At 45.1% G+C, this 12,214-nt stretch overlaps 1 protein-coding gene across 2 annotated transcripts in view; it reads right to left on the bottom strand.

Moving 5' to 3' along the window:
* Positions 1–9,240, bottom strand: part of lrrc17 (leucine rich repeat containing 17) — a 44,379-nt gene extending 35,139 nt beyond the window's left edge. Inside the window, exon 1 of one of the 2 annotated variants that reach the window (XR_013963592.1) lies at positions 8,899–9,240. The gene's annotated coding sequence lies outside the window, so the exon portion shown is untranslated. The remainder of the gene's footprint in view (positions 1–8,898) is intronic. The other variant, XM_080757658.1, reaches the window with a different exon arrangement.
* Between the last annotated feature and the right edge of the window lie 2,974 nt (positions 9,241–12,214).

The raw sequence follows: 12,214 nt of genomic DNA, 5'->3' as shown, positions 1-12,214 counted from the left end.
AACTGCTCCGGGTTAATGGCATTTACAGGCTTCTTCTGTTAGCAGCTACAGTATGTTGTTTATTCTTTTGATACAAAAGGAATCATTCTCTTAATCTCTTTTGGCTGAACTAATTCTGTTGGTAATATTGTTTTTATGATTTCTTTGTCAGCATTTATTTTATATTTTGACTAGATTACTGTGCCAAAAGGAAATGTATCAGACTTATGGCACATAGTTTCTGTCTATGTCGAGTGAAATAAAAATACAATTATAATAATAATAATAATAATATACAACAAAACAGTAAAAAAAAAAAGGTTATTGCATCACTGACTGAGCATTCTACATCAGTCATGCAGCCAACAGCACACTCTCAGCAGAAAACAGATATAATAGCCGTCTGTGAGAAGAGCTCTAATGGCCGTCCAAAAAAGACAAAAAGAAAAGAAAATCATAATGTTTATAATACGGTGGCGCTACAAATCAACCCTAATAGCCATGCGAGGAGAAAGCATGTCTCGTCCACTGGCATGAAATACTGAACAGAGGTGTGAGATGAAACCAAAACAAACTGGAATACTGCATAATGTGGACCAACACTTGTCTGCACAGAATATTAGAGCATACTGAGGGAGGGAGAGAGAGAGAGAGAGAGAGAGAGAGAGAGAGAGAGAGAGAGAGAGAGAGAGAGAGACTGATGGACAGTAGAGACGCAGATACAGTATGAAATGATTTGTATTCCTCGTCGACCTGAGGCCGATTAAAAAAACAGTTGCCTGCATGTAAACGTCTATATCAGTTGTTCTCAAACTTTTCATGTCAAGGACCGACACCACTCACCCTCATCTCAAATATGATGTTCTAGGGACCCTCAGACCAGAAGCAAGTTAAGAATGTTTGCTTACTGTTATATAAATGTATTTATTAAAAGATTTGCACATATGTTCACGATTTTTCCAAATAATCTCCAGAATCCATATTCTAGGGAAACCTTCACAGGAAATTAGGTAATCTACAAGCTCACAACAACGCATCGACTGTTTTCAGCAGAAAAAAACGATGAGGGCCTCCACTCTAAAACGTATATACAGGGTTTAGTGGCTACATTTTATGTTCCATATGTGTACTGCAAACTTTGGGAGCCAATTGATGATATGCACATGGCTGCCATCTTGCCAGCAAGGTGCTACCTAGGTGCAACCTCCCATAGACAGCCCATTCATTCAAACAGAACAGTCCTATCTAATTGTATTAAATAACGTCAAACTCACCAACATTGCAGCTGTACGGAAAGCTTGAATTATCCTGTTTCAATCTGCAAAGTGTTTGTTTAATATAAATCCACTGTAGACATGTCATGAGCTACTTCCTGTCAAGAAATTCCTTGCAGATGATTTTTTTTCTAAGTGCTGGAGTTTGGAAGTGCTCGTTGACTATCACTCAACAGCCCATGTGTACCACCTGTTTAGAATTTTCACATAATGCAGGAGGCAGCAGGAGGTTTCTTTACCGATAACGAGTGCTTCCAAACTCTGACAGGAAGAAGGAACAAACAGGAACAAACACTTTGCAGGTAGTAAGACGATAATTCAAGATTTTCCTACTGCTGCAATGTTGGTGAGTTATTTAATACAATTAAATAGTACTTTTCTGTTTGGATGAATGGGCCGTCAATGGGAAGTTGCACCTAGGTAGCACCTTACTGGCAAGATGGCAGCCGTGTGCATATCATCAATTGTAGCCAATTAGGATGGAATATGAAATACCGGACAGATCCGTCTTGATCACATGACTTTGTGTACAGATTTGTGGGATGGACAGAATCTGGAGTAGTAATATAAAACAAATGTGTTTTTACAAAAGTCAGCCTCCTGATGGCGCTATATAAAAGTGTGAAATGTGAAAAATGCAGGTCAAAGGTTTTTCCTGGGCCTCTAGGGAGTGTGCATGCAAAGTTTCATGCAGATCGGTGCAGTTATTATGTACAAATTTGAAAACAAAGTTTGTCATCGTCCGGGCCAACGGTGCTGGAGCTGTACACACAGATGTACAGGCACACGGACACACGGAGTATATTATACTCTCCGCCATACCATGCCTTCTGCCTGGTGGAGACAAACATATACTCTCCACCATACCATGCCTTCTGCCTGGTGGAGACAAACATATACTCTCCCCATGCCTTCTGCCTGGTGGAGACAAACATATACTCTCCACCATACCATGCCTTCTGCCTGGTGGAGACAAACATATACTCTCCCCATGCCTTCTGCCTGGTGGAGACAAACATATACTCTCCCCATGCCTTCTGCCTGGTGGAGACAAACATATACTCTCCCCCATGGGTCCGCGTCAATATGCCGACGGTCCATTGGTCCGATCGACAACCTACCTCAAACCCTCACCCTAACCCTAACCTCCCCCGGGGCAGACACCTAAACCTAACCACCCTACTCTCCCCCATACCATGCCTTCTGCCTGGTGGAGACAAACATATACTCTCCCCCATACCATGCCTTCTACCTGGTGGAGACAAACATATACTCTCCCCCATGCCTTCTGCCTGGTGGAGACAAACATATACTCTCCCCCATACCATGACTTCTTCCTGGTGGAGACAAACATATACTCTCCCCCATGCCTTCTGCCTGGTGGAGACAAACATATACTCTCCCCCTAGCTCTGGTCCATAGCTCTAATGCGTGCATTAGAGCTATGTTACTATCAACGTCCGCCGCTCGCATGAATGCAGACCAGCCTCTACTCTTTAGTGTAAATAAAAAGAACGTTTTTGCTACTCACCAAAACAAAGGCGGGTTGTGTCAATAGAAAGACTACTTTCCTTAGTGGAAGCACTCTGAGCCCCCCACCACACGTATAAACTGTACTTTTTGGCCAAAAAGTGATTTTGTTTCCACCGGAAAAAAAACATTTTTAGTTACTCCGCTGCGCCCTCTACTGATATTGCCCAGAGAACTGCCTCATAGAGGATATTTTTCCTCCGGTGAAAAAATATCCCTTTTTGGCCAAAAAGTACCGTTTATACGTGTGGTGGGGGGCTCAGAGTGCTTCCACTAAGGAAAGTAGTCTTTCTATTGACACAACCCGCCTTTGTTTTGGTGAGTAGCAAAAACGTTCTTTTTATTTACGCCAAAGAGGAGAGGCTGGTCTGATTTCGATTTGAGATTTAACATTGGAAGTCCCATATCCTTGTACTGCGCGGGGCAGAATCGTAGAAGCAGTAGAAGGATATGGATCAGATCTACTCTCCCCCATACCATGCCTTCGGCCTGGTGGAGACAAACATATACTCTCCCCATGCCTTCTGCCTGGTGGAGACAAACATATACTCTCCCCCATGCCTTCTGCCTGGTGGAGACAAAGAGTGAAAAAGGAGTGACAGCGTACCGTACACTCACACAGCAAACAGACTGGCCGCACTACTTTATTTTTGCATACGTAGTTCCGTTCTGTTCCTAACTTCCTATTCAGGTATAGGGTGGGACTTTTCGTTAGTTGTTTTGGCATTGGCCTCCCAGAAGATTTATGCTTTCCCATGTTCTTTTCTGTGACCTTAACTGCAGTTAGTAATACATTCATTTATTTGTGTTACTCCTATAGCCTCTACAGAGTCTAGACTCCACTGAGGTAAAAGAAAGTGACAGAAGCAGAGATAAAAGAAGACACGGCCAACATAAAACCACACGTAATTTCAGTGTCAACAGTAGTCTGTGGATACAGTGAGCGCTGGTGATTGACAGCCTGTTTGACCAGTAAAATGTATAATTTACACTACAGGCCTGCATACATTTTTAGCAGCGAGGGACCACCGTGGGAAAACCAGCCCCATAACCCCAGCAGCTCTGTTAGTGTCACACTCTTCCCACCGGTTAGAAAGGACCACACAAGACCACATGTATGATACAGTACGCAGAACTCACTGTATTATATTCACAACGAAAACAATCAGATGACAGCTGCACTTGCAGTGTAATGAATTGCCTGAATAATAGCTGATCTACAAGCTCACGATCATGCAGCTGAGTGGCCTTGTAGTTATAAGAGTGATGTATATTGTATACGCCCTGAGATTGGGAGGTCAGGGGTTTGAGTCCCCGGCCAGGTAATACCAAAGAACTGAAAAATGGGAGCCAATGATGCCTTGCATGGTTTCCTCCGCTGTCGGTGTGTGAATGTGTGTGTGAATGTGAAATACATCGTAAAAGGTCAGTCCATTTAGCATTATATAGACTTCCAACATACTTATAGCCCACACTGAATCACTTTGTGTACTGTAAGTAAAGGATTAACAACACAAAATGACACATGTACTTACATACAGTATAATACCATTTCCTATATGCAGGCTAGTGTGTGTGCGTGTGACCGTGTGTGTGTGTGGGTGTGTGAGCGCTACAAGGCAATGGAAAGAGCAGTTGTTAGACAGGACATCTTGGCAGCAGTATACGGAGTAAAGAGTAGTTAGTCAGACAGGACATCTTGGCAGCAGTATGGTGGTGGCATTAGGACCAGTGCGTGGTCAACGTGTAAATGGCTGAATGCATGACCACACCCACACACACAACCACTTGCGCACATGCGTGTGTTCATTCAGTTCTAATCAGGCTCAGTAATGATGGCCATGGAACCCAGACAGGACTCCAACATGCACACAGTGGCACGCACGCATGCACACGCACACACACAGCAGAGAGAGAGTCTTCTCTGTCCAAACAACCATGAAAACTCACTATGTAACCATCCCACCATCTAGCAGAGAGAGAGAGAGAGAGAGAGAGAGAGAGAGAGAGAGAGAGAGAGAGAGAGACTGAGCAGACAGATAAAAGAGGAAGAACAAGCACAGTATTCAGGCTGGTTGGGAAATTACCTCAATGGTTTCCATCCATCCATCGTATGTTATGGTTCAGTGTGAAAGACATGACTGATGGACAGAGATAGAAGACATGTGCATCCATCCATGGATGACACCATGGGGAGAGAGAGGGGGGGTGGGGGGGGGCTCCCTTATGTTCCTGAGAGCTTAATTGGAAGCAGTTGACTGGAAGTGAAGAACAAAGATGAGCAATCTGGAAATGAGACGTGCAGCACATGCGCATGTCTGTTTATATGTGTGTGTGTGTGTGTGTGTGTGTGTGTGTGTGTGTGTGTGTGTGTGTGTGTGTGTGTGTGTGTGTGTGCGTGTACACGCGTGTGTGTGTGTGTGAGTGTTTTACACAAAGATCTGCTTATCATCTACTCGGATTGAGAGTGCCATGCCAGAACAGACAATAAGGAGACACATGGTGATGTTTCCATACATGTGTGTGTGTACATGGTTATATAAATACATGTGCTGGTGCAGAAACCAGTGTGTGTGTGTGTGTGTGTGTGTGTGTGTGTGTGCGTGCATGCGTAGGCGCTTGGCGGCATATTTGCCCTTGAGCAGAGCCTAGATTTCCTCCATGCGCTCACATGCAGGCAGTACAGTATAGGGCACCCTGCATTTATCAGCAGACTTTGATGTTGTCAGTGTTCTCAGGTCCACAACTGGTCCCCCGGCTTCGGGTCCACCCAGCGGCTTCCCAGAGACCAACTACTAGGATTTGTATCTGGAACCGGATCCAACGGTGCGATAAGCATATTTGCAACCTTACATTTAGATGCCATTGGAACTATTTGTATTAAAACGTTTCAATCAAACACATTTTCACAACATTTATTTAAGATGCTATCTTAGAATAGATGTAGACCTATTTGACCGTGCAGAAACAATCAATTAAACGTCAACGACCATCAGTTGGTCACAGTCACAGACACTCAGCAGCACTCTAACTGAAAGTGACTGCATGGAGTTTCATTTCTATCCAAAGGCCCTTGAATGATGGAATATGATTAAGGATTACTGTGATTATGGTAAGCTCACATATCACACATACCATAATGCACTGGCAAAAAAATAAAAATAAAAACGTTTTTGTTTCTCGGCCCCACCCTTGCCTCTCCCATTGTTTAGATTGTGTTTAGTTTCCAAGATGGCCTCTGCACCAGGAGGGGTTGGGGCGGAGGTGAGCGGGCGGGGTCGACATATGCCCTTACTGGGCTGCATTCAAGACACTTGCCTTGTGTCCGACACCTGACTTGTGTCTCTGAACACAGCTTTCAGACAACACAGGTTGTCTGAAAAGCACAAATCCCTCACAAATATGCCTGACATGGAACTCCATATATGGGCTACAAAGGGTATACACAACCAATGGGTCCAACGGGTACTCTGTACATGTACACGGTTTGCGGGTAAAAGGGGTATTGCAAAACTGATTTGCATTGTTTCCGAGTAGACCGACACCTGGTCTACATGTAGTAAGTCCTAAAACAGTTTTTTATCCTGTTTATATTTGTTATTCTGTTCAGTTCATTTCGGGCTCTTTATTATGTAATGATACTGTGGTCAGCTGTTCTGTTCTGTGCCATTGTATCTTTGACCACCATCACTATGGGTTTAAATTTCCTGTCAGGGGATGTTTACCAGAACTCTCTTTCTCCGACACACACACACACACACACACACACACACACACACACACACACACACACACACACACACACACACACACACACACACACACACACACACACACACACACACACACACACACACACACACACACACACACACACACACACACACACACACACACACACACACACACACACACACACACACACACACACACACACACACACACGTTCCTCCATCAAGCTGTCGGCTATCCATGTTGATTGGGGTGGACTGGCGCCAGACACATGTGTGTGTGTGAGTGTGTGTGTGTTACGCAATGTTTGGGTTTACACAAACACTCAAAATTGTCCTTTGAATATATATTCTTTCAAAGCGAACATTTTTTACTAAAACTTTGCTTGGGTGCTGGAACATCATATGTTCAGATGGGGGTCGGCAGCCAATTACATGAACATATTTGAGAACGACTGACATAGGTTTTTCAGAAAACTGTCAGGATTTAGAAGGCATGTGTAGAATCGTCCTCAGGTCTAAATGGGTTTTAAGAATGGATTACATAATGTCTGCCCGCTTATAAACACAAGCGCACACACACAGGCTCAGTAATAATGGCAATGGAACACAGACAGACTGGACTCCCGAGTCCCAACATGCGAGCGTGCACACACAGCGCACGCACGCACCCCACCCCCCCCCCCCCCACACACACACACACGCAGTACTTCTACATTAGCGCACTCACTCACGGACTCACAGACATGTCTTAATCTTCAGTAGATCTCTCTTACATCTCCTTTCTCCAGTTCTATACCACTATAGCCTCTGACTTTGGCCAAACAGGAGCCTCGTCTGATGGAACCTCCTGACAAACAAAGCACTCTTCACACCTCACATGCATCACTCCACCATCTCTCTCACTCTCACAGAGCATAACAGGCTCTGTTATTAATAGATGCAATTACGTGGCTGATGTAAGCCAGAGTGCATTACGTTACAGTACCATGGTTGTATACATGCCTTTATCTCTTAAGAACTGCAATCCTAAACATGGCAATGTCAGTGGCTTTTAATTGAGCTACTGTACGTACAAGCGACCGCCACTGTCGCTGTTATGTAAGAAAATCCACAAAGGATCCGTCTATAGAATTAATAGAATTAGCAGTGGATAGTGGTGGACAAAAGTAAATCCTTGAATAAGTATTAAAGAAGCACAAATTATGTAGGCTACATTGTATTTTGAATACTTATGTTGCACTATATTTTAAGCAGAGCTTATGTTTGTGTTCCCAAGAGTCCCTTCCTAGAAATGTAATGATTTCAAAAGTACAATATTTCTAGTAGTAAAAGTCATGAGCTTGAAAAAGAAAGAAAGAAAAAAAGACTCCAAACACATACTGTACTTAAGTACAGTAAACAACTGCACGAGAGCGACATCTACAACTGAAGATTATCTTCAAAGAACATCCCTCGAAAACCCAACGGGACTCCAACAAGAGAGAAGCAACGCTCAGTTCAGCACTTCTTGCAGCCTTCTCTGAGCAGAATGCCATGAATTAACAGAAGCCAAAGGTTGTCTGGACTCTGTTCAGAGTTTGCACACAGTTGGCTTATAAATGATTCAGCACACAGCGCAACAGAAATAGTTCCGAGCGGGTGATTGTTGGTCGTTATGCAAGCACGCGTTTTTGGAACTCGGTTAGGCTATCTGTCTGAGCGTTTATGTAATCGCTGGTGTGTGTGTGCCGTCATGCTGGTCGGTGACTTTACGCCTTTGTGTTGTCAGGACAGGATATGTTGGTCTGTCTGGCACGGAGCCGATCACACGTTTATGATGCATTCTGCAGGATAGCGTTAAACCAAGGAAAACTAAAACAAACATCCAAGATTTTGTTATTTTCCTCAATAGACAACCTTCTCATTTGAACAATCATATTGAAGTAACTTTTAGACACTTATTACAAACCGTGTCTTGTTAAGCATGTACCGTCATTCATTCCATTGGTGCTAAACCAGAGCCCATGTGTCTAACCTAGTGCTGCTGAAAATCAATCCTCTACAATGCCATCAAAAACAGACAGCTGCCACAACATAAGCCTTCCATGGGACCAACGACAAGAGAACACAAATACAACAGTTTTAAATCATTGTGTCATCCGTTCCGGTCAGCTTCTACACGGACCCACTTCATAATCCTAACAAGACTCCAATCTCCTAAGTCCTGCTACAATAAGCGATAAGCTCCACAAACATGAGAACAGAGAGAGAGACACTTTGGCTGATGAGCGCTGTTCATATTCATGCTGTAGACATGATGATGATGACTCCCGTTATCTTCTGCATGGGATAAACTCAGAATCACTCAAACCAAAGTGTGTGAGACTTTGGTCCCGTCCTACCTGTGGCTCGGGTGGTCCGGTGAGGACCTGCGTATCTCCGGCTGGTCCCGTGTCCCCGGCTCCTAGTCCTGCATGTCATGAGTACTGTGTCGGAGCCAAGGAGAAATCTACACCACGCACACACACCGCCCGCCTGCCTGCAAACTATGCAACTGTCTGCACTGATACTCTGTTGCACACAAACTCTAGGACTCTCTCTCTCGCATGCGCACACACACAAACACACGCACACACCCACCCACCCACGCATGCACGCACGCACACGTGCACACCCACACACACACACTCTATCTCATTATAGCTCTCTCTCACACACACACTTACTTGCTGCCTTTCTCTTTCTCGCACACACTCTGTGCCCCTCTCTCACACACTCCTTCCTGCCTCTCTTCATCCGAACGCTTAGCCATATCTCTCTCTCTCTACACCCTCACACTTAAACTCTCCTCCCCCCCCCCCCCCCCCCCCCCCACACACACACACTCTATCACCCGGTCACACTCTTTCCCCCACTCTGTTCCCCCTCCCAAGAGGACCAGTTAGCAGACTGCCCTGGATGTGTTCCAATGCCTTAACTCTGGACCCCCGGAGCAAGGCTGTGTGTGTGTGTGTGTACGTGCGTACGACGTGCGTGCATGTGTAACTGTAAACCAGTCCCATGGCTCTACCATATTATATGCTCCCAGAGACTCTTTCCTACACATTCACAGTGTGGTCCAATGGAGTGGGGGAGAGAGAGAGAGAGAGAGAGAGAGGGGGGGGGGGGGGGGGAGGGAGGGACCCGAGCGAGAGAGAAAGAGAGGGGGAAGAGAGGTGGAAGGCATAAGTCAGTCAGTGTAGGCTGCAAGTTAGAAACAGGAAAACCAAGACAGGCGGTAAGTCAGTCAGTGCAGATGGCAAATCACAGAGAGAGAGAGAGAGAGAGAGAGGTTATTTTCAAACCTTTACTTAAGCCACCAAGATTAAAACCCTCTTTTACAAGACAGGCAGGCAGGGGCATATAAATAAAGACTAGATGCTGTACACAGACACGGCATAAGAAACTGGTCATGTAAACACAAAGAGGGCCAGGCACGGAGCCTGGTGGAACAACACAGTTGCAAAGAGACAGGCATTATGCATTAGGGACTTTAAGCAACGACTGTTGTCAGGACGGCTCCGCTACGCGGAAGTACGGCGGCTATGACGCCCACGCCGTAGCTGTCAAAATCGTTAAGCAAACAGCCTCCGGCGACGGCGACATTGGTTGCCATGGTGACGTGTCCATGCAGCATGTGTCAAACATAAACACATTAATATTATTTTTTAAAACACCCCGTCGCGCGTCAGCTAACTTGCCGATATTGCTTAATTCTTACATGCGCTTACATGCGACATGATCAGCAGTGGAAAGAGGGAGGTGCTGGAGCAATCTGTGTTATTCTAAAACCATTTTAATATACAAGGTTATGGCGCTGTAGACACTACGTGTAAGTGTAGGTTCTGCCGTAGTAGAAAGGGCTGCGACGGAGAGCATGGTTTATGTATCGAGCACTGATCCATTTCCGGTTGCCATAGCAGTCGTTGCTTAAAGTCGCTAATCTTCTCACAGCTGGACTACTGCAACGTCCTTAAGGTGGACTCACTGATGGGACCCTCAAACGTCTGCACCACATCCAAAAATGCTGCCGCCAACACATTTAAGATTCTTATTGTTTGTTTGTGTTCAAAAGTCTGTAACCGTCATTTCTCCTGCCAATATTGTGGAACTTTTAGACCAATCTCCCAGCTCCAGGTCAGTCAGATATGGAGCCTCCACGGTCTAGCACAGTTAAGGGCGGGCGACCGTGCCGTTGCTGTGTTGGCCCCAAAGTTGTGGAACAAACTCCCTTTGAGAAGACGTGATTGATATGATGACAGAAATGATTTCATAATGCAGGTTATAGGTAGGACAGGCTTTTCAAAACAAAAATGGAAAAGTAATTGAGATGGAAGACAGAAGGTCATGGAGCAGAGAGTGGAAGACAGTGAGATACTGTATGGTGCGCATGCATGTGCGTGTGTGTCTCTGTGTGTGTGTGTGTGTGTGTGTGTGTGTGTGTGTGTGTGTGTGTGTCTGTGTGCACCTGGTATGTGTGTACCAGAGCTATTTGAACATCAGTCAGCGCTGCCACAAGGAGGCAGGAGATAAATCTTGGCAGATTTGTTACCAAATATCCTCGGCTCACAACCAACATCTGACTTTGATCACTAGAATCAGCTCTCTCTCTCTCTCTCTCTCTCTCTCTCGTGTTGAACAGTGGTGGGCAGTAACTAGTGTACACTTAAAGTACTTTTGTGGGGTGTGCTATTTTGACCAATTTTTCCTCCCCAATTTAGTCATAATGCCATCTGAATCCACACACACATACACAGCACTGACTCACCTGCCAGTGAGGAGCCCCAAAGGGGAGGACGTAGAGCCTTTGTCCTGCTCTTCCCGCCCAACACTTCCCCCCTCAATTGTGTTAAGATAAACGTTCGACAAAGCCAGATGCACAAACTCACAACCTCCATGGTGGTGCGCAGACCACCATGCCACCGCCATACCACTGCGCCACCCGAGTGCGAGTACTGCCTAACATAAATAGAATTTAATGCACGGACAATTAGCTGAATTAAATGGTTAGAGAGCCCGTCTGGGAAGGAAAAGGTCGAATGCAGGTTCCATTCCAGTCCCTCGGCAATGTAACCCCTAAACTGCTGACTGAGCTACAACAAGTGGCTGCTCACTGCTCCTAAAGGAGAGTTGAAATGCAGAGGACAACGTTCACAAAATGTGAAAATATACAGTGGGGACTATAACAGGCCAATGTAAAAAGGGTGGGATATATTCCTCAGCCTAGTAGGAAAGTCTGTGAAAGAATTCATGTAAATTGCACACTGCGTTCATGATTTGAGGCTTTTCGTTCAAAACGGGCCAATCCTGCAAACTTTGAAAGCCAATGTTAGCCATTTAGGATGGAATATGAAATATCGGACAGATCCGTCTTGAACACATGACTATAGAGATATTGTGTAACGATATGCAGGATTTTTGGACAGAATCTGGAGTAGTAATATCACATTGTATTTTTCAAAAGTCGGCCTCCTGGTGGCGCTATAACAGGCCGTTCTGGAAAATTTGCGGCAGAGGTTCATCGTTGGCATCGACCGGATTAACGGTGCCGGAGATTAGCTGTACACAGATAGACGGAGTGCAAAACATACCCTCTCCCCATGCCTTCAGCCTGGTGGAGATAACAAACATTTAGAAATATTGTCATCTCCACTTCATTTGAAGGAAGACTCTTTCTTA

The sequence above is a fragment of the Protomyctophum bolini genome (genome assembly GCF_963924005.1).
Source record: "Protomyctophum bolini genome assembly, chromosome: 23".
Lineage (NCBI taxonomy): Eukaryota > Metazoa > Chordata > Actinopteri > Myctophiformes > Myctophidae > Protomyctophum > Protomyctophum bolini.
This window is presented reverse-complemented; position numbering and strand designations above follow the sequence as displayed.